The 17500-nt window shown below is 48.0% G+C and overlaps 1 protein-coding gene across 2 annotated transcripts in view; it reads right to left on the bottom strand.

Annotated features, from left to right (window-relative positions):
• LOC139764290 (uncharacterized) overlaps positions 1-17500 on the bottom strand; it is a 450745-nt gene that overhangs the window by 56689 nt on the left and 376556 nt on the right. The gene's annotated exons all lie outside the window — the stretch shown is intronic.

Genomic DNA, 17500 nt, shown 5'->3' with positions numbered 1-17500 from the left:
CGATGTGGAATTAAAATCCCGACATTATAGCCATGAAGAAAGTCCAACTTAGAGACGACCCAATCGTGGCATAGACACACACACACACACACACACACAGAAACATACCGTAACTACTGCATTAAATTCAACATACAACAGCCCAGGGGGTTTAACGAAAGTCGACATATATAAATATATATATATTTCCCTCCATTGCGTTCGTAAAAACGTCTCCTTATGAGATATAACGTTATTTACGATGGTTTAAAGAAGGAAAAAAATAAAAAGTATAAAATTGGCCACTTGACATACTGTATTGTTTATATTTCCCCGTTTTCTTTGGTGAGGGGGGACTCCTCTGGAATTTGGTCCCCCTTTGTCCAACGTCGCTTTTTATTAATTTTTTATATATATATAAGACATGGTCGTCTCCCCCTCATTATCTTTAATCACAATTCACAAAAGCTTCCTCCAGACACATCTCCCCCAGGGTGAGAGGGCCTTAAGTAGCGCGTAGACACTTCACAAATCGTGTCCAATCACACTCCATCACCCACAAAACACCCCCCTCCTCCTTCATCTCCTCCAAATCCACATTATGATGTGGAATGGCTTCCTCCACACACCCATTCCCCCACCCATTACCTTCACCACTTCCGAGATTTTATAAGTTTTGCTTATAATTGTAAGTTGTCGTCACGTGAAGTATTATTATAAGTAGACTTGTAAGTCTTGTATAATTTCATTGGTAATATGGCCCAACTCAGGGTGGACTTGCGATTATAAGTGCTGGGCTCTTCACTAAAGTGTGTTTAAGTAGAGGGGACGCTGGGAAGAACAAGTGGGCCATTATAAGTGCTGGGCTCTTCACTAAAGTGTGTTTAAGTAGAGGGGGCTCTGGGAAGAACAGGTAGGCGATTATAAGTGCTGGGCTCTTCACTAAAGTGTGTATAAGTAGAGGGGACGCTGGACAGAACAGGTGGGCGATTATAAGTGCTGGGCTCTTCACTAAAGTGTGTTTAAGTAGAGGGGACGCTGGGAAGAACAAGTGGGCCATTATAAGTGCTGGGTTCTTCACTAAAGTGTGTATAAGTAGAGGGGGCTCTGGGAAGAACAGGTGGGCGATTATAAGTGCTGGGCTCTTCACTAAAGTGTGTATAAGTAGAGGGGACGCTAAGCAGAACAAGTGGGCGATTATAAGTGCTGGGTTCTTCACTAAAGTGTGTATAAGTAGAGGGGACGCAGGACAAAACAGGTGGGCGATTATAAGTGCCGGGTTCTTCACTAAAGTAAGTATAAGTAGAGGGGGCGCTGGGCAGAACAAGTGGGCCATTATAAGTGCCGGGTTCTTCACTAAAGTGTGTCTAAGTAGAGGGGACGGAGGACAGAACAGGTCGGCCATTATAAGTGCTGGGTTCTTCACTAAAGTGTGTATAAGTAGAGGGGACGCAGGACAGAACAGGTGGGCCATTATAAGTGCTGGGTTCTTCACTAAAGTGTGTATAAGTAGAGGGGACGCTGGGCAGAACAGGTGGGCGATTATAAGTGCTGGGTTCTTCACTAAAGTGTGTATAAGTAGAGGGGACGCTGGACAAAACAGGTGGGCCATTATAAGTGCTGGGTTCTTCACTAAAGTGTGTATAAGTAGAGGGGACGCTGGACAGAACAGGTGGGGCCATTATAAGTGCCGGGTTCTTCACTAAAGTGTGTTTAAGTAGAGGGGACGCTGGGAAGAACAAGTGGGCCATTATAAGTGCTGGGTTCTTCACTAAAGTGTGTATAAGTAGAGGGGACGCTGGGAGGAGCAGCTGACCAGGGCTTCTACCCACGGACCAACCCCCCCACCTGAAGAAACAGGTACGACAATTCTTTAATTCTCTCAATACACACACACTTAAAAAATACACCAACCACCACTTAAAATACAGCTGTAGTTACGAGACGATACAGACAAGTGGAGGAATCCTCACACGAACAAAAGTAGGAAAAAAAAAAAGGGAAAAAAATTTCATGTGTTCAAATGCCATTGTTTTTAGTCCCCGTTTTCTACGCCATAGCAACGGGGAGGAAGGGGGGACACTTATATCTCTGTCCCTTGTTGATTTCTCCTGGGGGCGTGTGTTCTACCGGTGTTCATTACCAATGTTCTGCGGTTATGAACACCTGGGGGGCGTGTGTTCTACCGGTGTTCATTACCAATGTTCTGCGGTTATGAACACCTGGGGGGCGTGTGTTCTACCGGTGTTCATTAACAATGTTCTGCGGTTATGAACACCTGGGGGGCGTGTGTTCTACCGGTGTTCATTACCAATGTTCTGCGGTTATGAACACCTGGGGGGCGTGTGTTCTACCGGTGTTCATTAACAATGTTCTGCGGTTATGAACACCTGGGGCGTGTGTTCTACCGGTATTCATTACCAATGTTCTGCGGTTATGAACACCTGGGGCGTGTTCTACCGGTGTTCATTAACAATGTTCTGCGGTTATGAACACCTGGGGCGTGTGTTCTACCGGTGTTCATTAACAATGTTCTGCGGTTATGAACACCTGGGGGCGTGTGTTCTACCGGTGTTCATTAACAATGTTCTGCGGTTATGAACACCTGGGGGGCGTGTGTTCTACCGGTGTTCATTAACAATGTTCTGCGGTTATGAACACCTGGGGGGCGTGTGTTCTACCGGTGTTCATTAACAATGTTCTGCGGTTATGAACACCTGGGGCGTGTGTTCTACCGGTGTTCATTAACAATGTTCTGCGGTTATGAACACCTGAGGCGTGTGTTCTACCGGTGTTTATTAACAATGTTCTGCGGTTATGAACACCTGGGGGCGTGTGTTCTCCCGGTGTTCATTAACAATGTTCTGCGGTTATGAACACCTGGGGCGTGTGTTCTACCGGTGTTCATTAACAATGTTCTGCGGTTATGAACACCTGAGGCGTGTGTTCTACCGGTGTTTATTAACAATGTTCTGCGGTTATGAACACCTGGGGGCGTGTGTTCTCCCGGTGTTCATTAACAATGTTCTGCGGTTATGAACACCTGGGGGCGTGTTCTACCGGTGTTCATTAACAATGTTCTGCGGTTATGAACACCTGGGGGCGTGTGTTCTACAGGTGTTCATTAACAATGTTCTGCGGTTATGAACACCTGGGGCGTGTGTTCTACCGGTGTTCATTAACAATGTTCTGCGGTTATGAACACCTGGAGCGTGTTCTACCGGTGTTCATTAACAATGTTCTGCGGTTATGAACACCTGGGGCGTGTGTTCTACCGGTGTTCATTAACAATGTTCTGCGGTTATGAACACCTGGGGCGTGTGTTCTACTGGTGTTCATTAACAATGTTCTGCGGTTATGAACACCTGGGGCGTGTGTTCTACTGGTGTTCATTAACAATGTTCTGCGGTTATGAACACTTAGGGGTGTGTGTTCTACTGGTGTTCATTAACAATGTTCTGCGGTTATGAACACCTGGGTTCCAACCTGGTTGCCTCAGCCAACGAACCGGGCATCATACATCGGACATCGTACTCACTGGAAATGTTATCGTACTCACGGGACACCGTTATCGTACTAAGGCACACGTTATCGTACTCACGGGACACGCTATCGTACTCAAGGGACACGTTATCGTACTCCTGGGTCACGTTATCGTACTCACGGGACACGTTATCGTACTCACGTGCCATGTTATCGTACTCACGTGACATGTTATCGTACTCACCGGACATGTTATCGTACTCACGTGACATGTTATCGTACTCACGGGACACGTTATCGTACTCACGGGACACGTTATCGTAATCACGTGACTCGTTATCGTACTCACGTGACATGTTATCGTACTCACGTGACATGTTATCGTGCTCACGGGACATGTTATCATACTCACAGGACATGTTATCGTACTCACGGGATATGTTATCGTACTCACGGGACACGTTATCGTACTCACAGGACACGTTATCGTACTCACGGGACATGTTATCGTACTCAAGGAACACAGTTATCGTACTCATGGGACATGTTATCGTACTCAAGGGACACAGTTATCGTACTCACGGGACACAGTTATCGTACTCACGTGACATGTTATCGTACTCCCGGGACACGTTATCGTACTCACGTGACATGTTATCGTACTCACTTGACATGTTATCGTACTCACGGGACACGTTATCGTACTCAAGGGACACCGTTATCGTGCTCACGGGACACGTTATCGTACTCAAGGGACACGTTATCGTACTCCCGGAACACAGTTATCGTACTCAAGGGACACAGTTATCGTACTAAGGGACACATTATCGTACTCAAAGGTTGAGTGGTCGTCCTCAAAGGGACTTGTTATCGTACACGCTAGACCTAATCGTCGTACTTGAGGGGACCAAGTCGTCGTACACCTCCAAGCGTTTACGATATCGTACTCAAAATACGAAACGCGGGAGGATAAAAATCCCACACCATTATACCTCCCTAGGAACAGAGTAGGGGGCCAAGTGAGGATATTACCACCCCCCCCAACCCCTTCTAAGGCTCAGTCCTCTGTTCCTGACGCTACCTCGCTGACGCGGGAAACGGCGAGGTTGAGGTACGACCCCAATGGGGGGTATAAGGGCCCCATCGAAAGGGGAGGAGGGAGGGTCGTATCGTCGACCACGCCCATATTTCTATAAGTAGACCTTAAGTACGTAACGACCATGCCTATCTTTTTATAAGTAGATCTTACGTACGTAAGATCTACTTATAATGCTCATTATAAGTAGATCTCACGTAAGTAATGCCCATGCCCATCTCTTTATAAGTAGATCTCACGTAAGTAATGCCCATGCCCATCTCTTTATAAGTAGATCTCATGTAAGTAATGCCCATCTCTTTATAAGTAGATTCTAAGTACGTAGTGATAGCCTATAAGTCGATCTCACGTAAGTAATGCCCATCTCCTTATAAGTAGATTCTAAGTACGTAGTAACAGCCTATAAGTAGATCTCACGTAAGTAATGCCCATCTCTTTATAAGTAGATTCTAAGTACGTAGTGACAGCCTATAAGTAGATCTCACGTAAGTAATGCCCATCTCTTTATAAGTAGATTCTAAGTACGTAGTAACAGCCTATAAGTAGATCTCACGTAAGTAATGCCCATCTCTTTATAAGTAGATTCTAAGTACGTAGTGACAGCCTATAAGTAGATCTCACGTAAGTAATGCCCATCTCTTTATAAGTAGATTCTAAGTACGTAGTAACAGCCTATAAGTAGATCTCACGTAAGTAATACCCATCTCTTTATAAGTAGATCTCACGTAAGTAATGCCCATCTCTTTATAAGTAGATTCTAAGTACGTAGTAACAGCCTATAAGTAGATCTCACGTAAGTAATACCCATCTCTTTATAAGTAGATCTCACGTAAGTAATGCCCATCTCTTTATAAGTAGATTCTAAGTACGTAGTAACAGCCTATAAGTAGATCTCACGTAAGTAATGCCCATCTCTTTATAAGTAGATTCTAAGTACGTAGTGATAGCCTATAAGTAGATCTCACGTAAGTAATGCCCATCTCTTTATAAGTAGATTCTAAGTACGTAGTGACAGCTTATAAGTTGATCTCACGTAAGTAATGCCCATCTCTTTGTAAGTAGATCTCACGTAAGTAATGCCCGTCTCTTTATAAGTAGATTCTAAGTATTTCACCACAACTTTGCCGTAGCAAAATCCTTCACGAATTTCAAAGTCTTGCACCGCTGCCTCACACGAACGTGTGAATTCACGAACGGCGCTTCGCCAAACACATCCCCAGAGAATGACACACGTCAACCCCTGAGATGATGATGATGATGCCCCCGTATATCACCGTGGTCGTGTCTGGGGGGAAGACACACGGCAATCGTTTCTGGGGGGATGACACACGTTAACCCCTGAGATGATGCCCCCGTATATCACCGTGGTCGTGTCTGGGGGGAAGACACACGGCAATCGTTTCTGGGGGGATGACACACGTTAACCCCTGAGATGATGCCCCCGTATATCACCGTGGTCGTGTCTGGGGGGAAGACACACGGCAATCGTTTCTGGGGGGATGACACACGTTAACCCCTGAGATGATGCCCCCGTATATCACCGTGGTCGTGTCTGGGGGGGAAGACACACGGCAATCGTGTCTGGGGGGCTATGACACACGTCAACCCCTGAGATGATGATGCCCCCGTATATCACCGTGGTCCTGTCTGGGGGGATGACACACGTCAACCCCTGAGATGATGATGCCCCGTATATCACCATGGTCCTGTCTGGGGGGATGACACACGTCAACCCCGAAGATGATGATGCCCCCGTATATCACCGTGGTCGTGTCTGGGGGGATGACACACGTCAACCCCTGAGATGATGCCCCCCCGTATATCACCATGGTCGTGTCTGGGGGGATGACACACGTCAACCCCGAAGATGATGATGCCCCCGTATATCACCGTGGTCGTGTCTGGGGGGATGACACACGTCAACCCCTGAGATGATGATGCCCCGTATATCACCGTGGTCGTGTCTGGGGGAATGACACACGTCAACCCCTGAGATGATGCCCCCGTATATCACCATGGTCCTGTCTGGGGGGATGACACACGTCAATCGTGTCTGGGGGGATGACACACGTCAACCCCTGAGATGATGCCCCCCCGTATATCACCATGGTCGTGTCTGGGGGGATGACACACGTCAACCCCGAAGATGATGATGCCCCCGTATATCACCGTGGTCGTGTCTGGGGGAATGACACACGTCAACCCCTGAGATGATGCCCCCGTATATCACCATGGTCCTGTCTGGGGGGATGACACACGTCAATCGTGTCGGGGGGGCTATGACACACGTCAACCCCTGAGATGATGCTGCCCCCGTATATCACCATGGTCCTGTCTGGGGGGATGACACACGTCAATCGTGTCTGGGGGGGATGACACACGTCAACCCCTGAGATGATACTCCCACGTATATATATATATATCACCGTTCACGACAATGCCCCCAGAGAGAGGAGGAGGCAGGGGCGTGGACACACACACACACACACACACGTGTGTGTGTGTGGCACACAGCGCGGGAGGAGGAACAGAGGGAGGAACAGCTGGAGGAGGAACAGCTGGAGGAGGAACAGCAGGGGGAAGGAACAGCTGGAGGAGGAGGAGGTGGAGTGATGGAGGAGGTACGGTACGAGATGTTGCCTCCTGGGCGCCGCGACGGGTACTGGAAGGCTGGGCTGGCAGCTGGACCCACCTAGCCCAGCTACAGACACCCCCCCACCCCACACCCCACCCAACCCCCCCTTACTACTACGCTTCCACGTCCCGCGCAGAACCCCCCCTACCCCCCCTCCCCCCCACCCCTCGCTCACCTCCAATACACACACACACACACGTACATACACACACCACGTACACACACACACACACACACACACACACACGTACACACACACACACACACACACACGTACACACACAGACATACACACACACACACACGTACATACACACACCACGTACACACACACACACACACACACACACACGTACACACACACACACACACACACACGTACACACACACACACACACACACACGTACACACACAGACATACACACACACACACACGTACATACACACACCACGTACACACACACACACACACACACACACACACGTACACACACACACACACACACACACGTACACACACAGACATACACACACACACACACACACACACACACACACCCACGTACACACACACACACACAGACATACACACACACACACACACACACGTACACACACACACATACAGGAGTACACACATATGGTGCTTTTAATCCTATGAGGTGTACGTATACACACACGGCTTGGAACTATATATATATATATATATATATATATATATATATATATATATATATATATATATATATATATATATATATATATATATATATGAGTAATGACCATGACGTAAAATAACGGCTTTATGACGTAGTTAAATAACGACTTTACGACGCACTTAAGTAACTATAGACCCGGCCTCAATGTGACCCCACATCCGTAACTATAGACCTGGCCTCAATGTGACCCCCACATCCGTAACTATAGACCCGGCCTCAATGTGACCCCCACATCCGTAACTATAGACCGGGCCTCAATGTGACCCCCACATCCGTAACTATAGACCCGGCCTCAATGTGACCCCCACATCCGTAACTATAGACCCGGCCTCAATGTGACCCCCACATCCGTAACTATAGACCCAGCCTCAATGTGACCCCCACATCCGTAACTATAGACCTGGCCTCAATGTGACTCCCACATCCGTAACTATAGACCTGGCCTCAATGTGACCCCCACATCCGTAACTATAGACCCAGCCTCAATGTGACCCCCACATCCGTAACTATAGACCCGGCCTCAATGTGACCCCCACATCCATAACTATAGACCCAGCCTCAATGTGACCCCCACATCCGTGACTATAGACCCGGCCTCAATGTGACCCCACATCCGTAACTATAGACCTAGCCTCAATGTGATCCCCATATCCGTAACTATAGACCCGGCCTCAATGTGACCCCCACATCCGTAACTATAGACCCAGCCTCAATGTGACCCCCACATCCGTAACTATAGACCCGGCCTCAATGTGACCCCCACATCCGTAACTATAGACCCAGCCTCAATGTGACCCCCACATCCGTGACTATAGACCCGGCCTCAATGTGACCCCACATCCGTAACTATAGACCTAGCCTCAATGTGATCCCCACATCCGTAACTATAGACCCGGCCTCAATGTGACCCCACATCCGTAACTAAAGTCCCGGCCTCAATGTGACCCCACATCCGTAACTATAGACCTGGCCTCAATGTGACCCCATCCGTAACTATAGACCCGGCCTCAATGTGACCCCACATCCGTAACTATAGTCCCGGCCTCAATGTGACCCCACATCCGTAACTATAGACCTGGCCTCAATGTGACCCCACATCCGTAACTATAGACCCGGCCTCAATGTGACCCCACATCCGTAACTATAGACCTGGCCTCAATGTGACCCCACATCCGTAACTATAGACCCCGCCTCAATGTGACCCCCACATCCGTAACTATAGTCCCGGCCTCAATGTGACCCCACATCCGTGACTATAGACCTGGCCTCAATGTGACCCCCACATCCGTAACTATAGACCTGGCCTCAATGTGACCCCACATCCGTAAATATAGTCCCGGCCTCAATGTGACCCCACAACCGTGACTATAGACCCGGCCTCAATGTGATCCCACATCCGTGACTATAGACCCGGCCTCAATGTGACCCCACATCCGTAACTATAGACCTGGCCTCAATGTGACCCCACATCCGTGACTATAGACCTGGCCTCAATGTGACCCCCACATCCGTAACTATAGACCTGGCCTCAATGTGACCCCACATCCGTAACTATAGACCTGGCCTCAATGTGACCCCACATCCGTAACTATAGACCTGGCCTCAATGTGACCCCACATCCGTGACTATAGACCCGGCCTCAATGTGACCCCACATCCGTGACTATAGACCCGGCCTCAATGTGACCCCACATCCGTAACTATAGACCTGGCCTCAATGTGACCCCCACATCCGTAACTATAGACCCGGCCTCAATGTGACCCCCACATCCGTAACTATAGTCCCGGCCTCAATGTGACCCCCACATCCGTAACTATAGACCTGGTCTCAATGTGACCCCCACATCCGTAATTATAGACCTGGCCTCAATGTGACCCCCACATCCGTAACTATAGACCCGGCCTCAATGTGACCCCCACATCCGTAACTATAGACCCAGCCTCAGTGTGACCCCACATCCGTAACTATAGACCCGGCCTCAATGTGACCCCCACATCCGTAACTATAGACCCGGCCTCAATGTGACCCCACATCCGTAACTATATACCTAGCCTCAATGTGACCCCCACATCCGTAACTATAGACCCGGCCTCAGTGTGACCCCCACATCCGTAACTATAGACCCAGCCTCAATGTGACCCCCACATCACTATAGACCCAACCTCAATGTGACCCCAAATCCGTAACTATAGACCCAGCCTCAATGTGACCCCCACATCCGTAACTATAGACCCGGCCTCAATGTGACCCCCACATCCGTAACTATAGACCTGGCCTCAATGTGACCCCCACATCCGTAACTATAGACCTGGCCTCAATGTGACCCCCCCATCCGTAACTATAGACCCGGCCTCAATGTGACCCCCACATCCGTAACTATAGACCTGGCCTCAATGTGACCCCCACATCCGTAACTATAGACCCGGCCTCAATGTGACCCCCACATCCGTAACTATAGACCTGGCCTCAATGTGACCCCCACATTCGTAACTATAGACCTGGCCTCAATGTGACCCCCACATCCGTAACTATAGACCTGGCCTCAATGTGACCCCCACATCCGTAACTATAGACCTGGCCTCAATGTGACCCCCACATCCGTAACTATAGACCCGGCCTCAATGTGACCCCCACATCCGTAACTATAGACCTGGCCTCAATGTGACCCCCACATCCGTAACTATAGACCCGGCCTGAATGTGATCCCCACATCCGTAACTATAGACCCGGCCTCAATGTGACCCCCACATCCGTAACTATAGACCTGGCCTCAATGTGACCCCCACATCCGTAACTATAGACCTGGCCTCAAAGTGACCCCCACATCCGTAACTATAGACCTGGCCTCAATGTGACCCCCACATCCGTAACTATAGACCCGGCCTCAATGTGACCCCCACATCCGTAACTATAGACCTGGCCTCAATGTGACCCCCACATCCGTAACTATAGACCTGGCCTCAATGTGACCCCCACATCCGTAACTATAGACCTGGCCTCAATGTGACCCCCACATCCGTAACTATAGACCCGGCCTCAATGTGACCCCCACATCCGTAACTATAGACCTGGCCTCAATGTGACCCCCACATCCGTTACTATAGACCTGGCCTCAATGTGACCCCCACATCCGTAACTATAGACCTGGCCTCAATGTGACTCCCACATCCGTAACTATAGACCTGGCCTCAATGTGACCCCCACATCCGTAACTATAGACCTGGCCTCAATGTGACCCCCACATCCGTAACTATAGACCCGGCCTCAATGTGACCCCCACATCCGTAACTATAGACCCGGCCTCAATGTGACCCCCACATCCGTAACTATATAGTCCAGAAACCACATATATAAAACAGGAAACCTTCACCCCGCTCAGGTTTTGGTGAAAGCCAGAGACGGTTGGATAAAAAGAGAGAGAGAGAGAGAGAGAGAGAGAGAGAGAGAGAGAGAGAGAGAGAGAGAGAGAGAGAGAGAGAGAGAGAGAGAAGGGAGGGGGGCATTTACCTCTCTCTCTCTCTCTCTCTCTCTCTCTCTCTCTCTCTCTCTCTCTCTCTCTCTCTCACAAGGGACGTCTGTGGGCACCCACTACTTTGATAGAAGAAGCAACGCCACGCCCTCCCACGCCACGCCCTCCCACATATATATACGCATAACCGAATGCGTTCTTTTTGCGTTACCAATGCGTACTTCCTCCTGGTGTGTGTGTGTGTGTGTCTAGTGGCTTTAGGCCTTAATAACCCCCTCCCCCCTTGACAATTGATAGGCCTAATGCCTAACCACCCAACCACCTCCATGGTCCACTATCTATTCCACTATCTATTCCCTATCTATTAACTAACCCATGGACTTTAGAAATGTCCAACCACCTCCATGGTCCACTATCTATTCCTTATCTATCAACTAACCCATGGATATCCAACCACCTCCATGTTCACTATCTATTCCCTATCTATTCCACTATCTATTCCCTATCTATCAACTAACCCATGGATATCCAACCATCTCCATGGTTCACTATCTATTCCCTATCTATCAACTAACCCATGGATATCCAACCACCTCCATGTTCACTATCTATTCCCTATCTATCAACTAACCCATGGATATCCAACCACCTCCATGTTCACTATCTATTCCCTATCTATCAACTAACCCATGGATATCCAACCACCTCCATGTTCACTATCTATTCCCTATCTATCAACTAACCCATGGATATCCAACCACCTCCATGGTTCACTATCTATTCCCTATCTATTCCACTATCTATTCCCTATCTATCAACTAACCCATGGATATCCAACCACCTCCATGTTCACTATCTATTCCACTATCTATTCCCTATCTATCAACTAACCCATGGATATCCAACCACCTCCATGTTCACTATCTATTCCCTATCTATTCCACTATCTATTCCCTATCTATCAACTAACCCATGGATATCCAACCACCTCCATGTTCACTATCTATTCCCTATCTATTCCACTATCTATTCCCTATCTATCAACTAACCCATGGATATCCAACCATCTCCATGGTTCACTATCTATTCCCTATCTATCAACTAACCCATGGATATCCAACCACCTCCATGGTTCACTATCTATTCCTTATCTATCAACTAACCCATGGATATCCAACCACCTCCATGTTCACTATCTATTCCCTATCTATCAACTAACCCATGGATATCCAACCACCTCCATGTTCACTATCTATTCCCTATCTATTCCACTTTCTATTCCCTATCTATCAACTAACCCATGGATATCCAACCATCTCCATGGTTCACTATCTATTCCCTATCTATCAACTAACCCATGGATATCCAACCACCTCCATGTTCACTATCTATTCCCTATCTATTCCACTATCTATTCCCTATCTATCAACTAACCCATGGATATCCAACCACCTCCATGTTCACTATCTATTCCCTATCTATTCCACTATCTATTCCCTATCTATCAACTAACCCATGGATATCCAACCACCTCCATGTTCACTATCTATTCCACTATCTATCAACTAACCCATGGATATCCAACCACCACCATGTTCACTATCTATTCCCTATCTATCAACTAACCCATGGATATCCAACCACCTCCATGGTTCACTATCTATTCCCTATCTATTCCACTATCTATTCCCTATCTATCAACTAACCCATGGATATCCAACCATCTCCATGGTTCACTATCTATTCCACTATCTATTCCCTATCTATCAACTAACCCATGGATATCCAACCACCTCCATGTTCACTATCTATTCCCTATCTATCAACTAACCCATGGATATCCAACCACCTCCATGGTTCACTATCTATTCCCTATCTATTCCACTATCTATTCCTTATCTATCAACTAACCCATGGATATCCAACCACCTCCATGTTCACTATCTATTCCCTATCTATTCCACTATCTATTCCCTATCTATCAACTAACCCATGGATATCCAACCATCTCCATGGTTCACTATCTATTCCCTATCTATCAACTAACCCATGGATATCCAACCACCTCCATGGTTCACTATCTATTCCCTATCTATTCCACTATCTATTCCCTATCTATCAACTAACCCATGGATATCCAACCACCTCCATGTTCACTATCTATTCCCTATCTATTCCACTATCTATTCCCTATCTATCAACTAACCCATGGATATCCAACCACCTCCATGTTCACTATCTATTCCCTATCTATTCCACTATCTATTCCCTATCTATCAACTAACCTATGGATATCCAACCACCTCCATGTTCACTATCTATTCCACTCTCTATCAACTAACCCATGGATATCCAACCACCACCATGTTCACTATCTATTCCACTAACCCATGGACTTAGAAATACACCATGTGTATATATCGTACGTAAATTGACCGTCCACTCTAACAAGGGATTAGAATCAATTGCATCTCGGTTTAACAAGGTCTTTCAACCTAAACCTAACAAGGTCTTTCAACCTAACAAGGTCTTTCAACCTAAACCTAACAAGGTCTTTCAACCTAAACTTAACAAGGTCTTTCAACCTAAACTATGCACACAACATTACATTATGAGACGATTCTACGACACTAAGTACACACCCAGGTACACCCTGAGTACAGCAAAGTGTACACACCCAGGTACACCCTGAGTACAGCAAAGTGTACACACACCCAGGTACACCCTGAGTACAGCAAAGTGTACACACCCAGGTACACCCTGAGTACAGCAAAGTGTACACACCCAGGTACACCCTGAGTACAGCAAAGTGTACACACCCAGGTACACCCTGAGTACAGCAAAGTGTACACACACCCAGGTACACCCTGAGTACAGCAAAGTGTACACACACCCAGGTACACCCTGAGTACAGCAAAGTGTACACACACCCAGGTACACCCTGAGTACAGGGGCGTAATGTGTGTACACTAATGGCGAGCGAACGTACATCTCCCTAAGGCCAATTTACAGTAAAAAAAAATAATAAGGACGGGGAAAATATCAGGGAAAAAAATAAGGACGGGAAAAAAATAAGGACGGAAAAAAATAAGGACGGGAAAAAATAAGGAAGGGAAAAAATAAGGGAAAAAATAAGGAAGGAAAAAAATAAGGACGGGAAAAAATAAGGGAAAAAATAAGGACGGGAAAAAATAAGGACGGGAAAAAAATAAGAACGGGAAAAAAATAAGGAAGGGAAAAAAATAATATATGGCTGCGAACCCAGTTACTTCCTTCAACCCCAAGGAGCTAACCTACAATATTTTCTTTCCTCAGCTACGATGCATATTTTCCCCCGAATATTTTATGGCTCAGAATATATATATATATATATATATATATATATATATATATATATATATATATATATATATATATATATATATATATGTGGGAATGAATAAAGGCAGACAATATGAATTATGTACATGTGTATATATGTACATGTCTGTGTATATATATATATATATATATATATATATATATATATATATATATATATATATATATATATATACACAGATGTATAGGTATGTATATTTGCGTGTGTGGACGTGTATGTATATACATGTGTATGGGGGGTGGGTTGGGCCATTTCTTTCGTCTGTTTCCTTGCGCTACCTCGCTAACGCGGGAGACAGCGACAAAGCAAAAAATAATATATATATATATATATATATATATATATATATATATATATATATATATATATATATATATATATGAAAATATGTACGTACGTCCCCGCCAGCCAACAGGGACCCCCCCCCCCCCCAAATCATCGGGTAACAAGACAAGAGAGAGAGAGAGAGAGAGAGAGAGAGAGAGGAGAGAGAGAGAGAGAGAGAGAGAGAGAGAGAGAGAGAGAGAGAGAGAGTCAAGTGTGTGTGGTGGAGGAGGTGGAGGAGGCGTTTTCGAAATGGCGGCCACCAAGGACTTGAAAAAGGGGCAACGCGTTTAAGAGGGATAAAGACTGTGTTAAGAACAAGTGGAGGTGGAGGTGGAGGTGGTGGAGGAGGAGGTGGAAGTGGAAGAGGTGGGGGAGAAGGAGGTTGTGGAAGTGGAGGTGGTGGGGGAGAAGGAGGTTGTGGAAGTGGAGGTGGTGGAGGAGGAGGTGTTGGAGGTGGGGGTGGAGGAGGTGAAGGTGGAGGTGGAAGAGGAGGTGAAGGTGGAGGTGGAAGAGGAGGTGGAGGAGGAGGTGGAGGTGGAGGAGGACGTGGTGTAGGTGGAGGGTGTCCCAGCCGGTGGAAGGAGGGATTAGGACCAGACAATCAGTAATGAGGTAGTGAGTGAGGGAAGGAAGGAAGAGGGAGGGAAGAGCCCTTCATCTTAAGTGTGAGGGAGGGAGTGTGGGAGGGAAGGAGGGATGATGGAGGAGGGTGTGTGTGTGGGGGTGTGTGTGGGTGTGTGGAGGGGGTTTAAGGGGTGGGCGACAATGGGGGGTTGATTGCGTGTATGGATCGCAGGTTGAGGACGCAGCCTAGCGTTGCTGACTAGGCGTCGACACCTGCTGGCGCGAAGGGCCGCTGCTACGCGCTCTGTGAAGGACCTGACGAAGGGAACGCCCTCTGGAGGTGCTCAATGTGACGAAGGGAACGCCCTCTGGAGGTGCTCAATATGACGAAGGGAACGCCCTATGGAGGTGCTCAATATGACGAAGGGAACGCGCTCTGGAGGTGCTCAATGTGACGAAGGGAACGCGCTCTGGAGGTGCTCAATATGACGAAGGGAACGCCCTCTGGTGGTGCTCAATGTGCCAAAGGGAACGCCCTCTGGAGGTGCTCAATATGACGAAGGGAACGCCCTCTGGAGGTGCTCAATATGACGAAGGGAACGCCCTCTGGAGGTGCTCAATATGACGAAGGGAACGCCCTCTGGAGGTACTCAATACGACGAAGGGAACGCGATCTGGAGGTGCTCAATGTGACAAAGGGAACGCCCTCTGGAGGTGCTCAATACGACAGAGGGAACGCCCTCTGGAGGTGCTCAATGTGACGAAGGGAACGCGCTCTGGAGGTGCTCAATATGACGAAGGGAACGCCCTCTGGAGGTGCTCAATGTGACGAAGGGAACGCCCTCTGGAGGTGCTCAATACGACGAATGGAACGCGATCTGGAGGTGCTCAATACGACGAAGGGAACGCCCTCTGGAGGTGCTCAATACGACGAAGGGAACGCCCTCTGGAGGTGCTCAATACGACGAAGGGAACGCCCTCTGTAGGTGCTCAATATGACGAAGGGAACGCCCTCTGGAGGTGCTCAATACGACGAAGGGAACGCCCTCTGGAGGTGCTCAATACGACGAAGGGAACGCCCTCTGGAGGTGCTCAATGTGACGAAGGGAACGCCCTCTGGAGGTGCTCAATACGACGAAGGGAACGCCCTCTGGAGGTGCTCAATACGACGAAGGGAACGCCCTCTCGAGGTGCTCAATACGACGAAGGGAACGCGATCTGGAGGTGCTCAATGTGACGAAGGGAACGCCCTCTGGAGGTGCTCAATATGACGAAGGGAACGCCCTCTGGAGGTGCTCCATATGACGAAGGGAACGCGCTCTGGAGGTGCTCAATATGACGAAGGGAACGCCCTCTGGAGGTGCTCAATATGACGAAGGGAACGCCCTCTGGAGGTGCTCAATATGACGAAGGGAACGCGCTCTGGAGGTGCTCAATATGACGAAGGGAACGCCCTCTGGAGGTGCTCAATATGACGAAGGGAACGCGCTCTGGAGGTGCTCAATATGACGAAGGGAACGCGCTCTGGAGGTGCTCAATATGACGAAGGGAACGCCCTCTGGAGGTGCTCAATATGACGAAGGGAACGCCGCTCTGGAGGTGCTCAATATGACGAAGGGAACGCGCTCTGGAGGTGCTCAATATGACGAAGGGAACGCCCTCTGGAGGTGCTCAATATGACGAAGGGAACGCGCTCTGGAGGTGCTCAATATGACGAAGGGAACGCCGCTCTGGAGGTGCTCAATATGACGAAGGGAACGCCCTCTGGAGGTGCTCAATATGACGAAGGGAACGCCTCTGGAGGTGCTCAATATGACGAAGGGAACGCCTCTGGAGGTGCTCAAT

This window comes from Panulirus ornatus, chromosome 49 (genome assembly GCF_036320965.1).
Source record: "Panulirus ornatus isolate Po-2019 chromosome 49, ASM3632096v1, whole genome shotgun sequence".
Lineage (NCBI taxonomy): Eukaryota > Metazoa > Arthropoda > Malacostraca > Decapoda > Palinuridae > Panulirus > Panulirus ornatus.
Note: the sequence above shows the minus strand (reverse complement) of the source record. Positions and strands in the feature narration are given on the sequence as shown.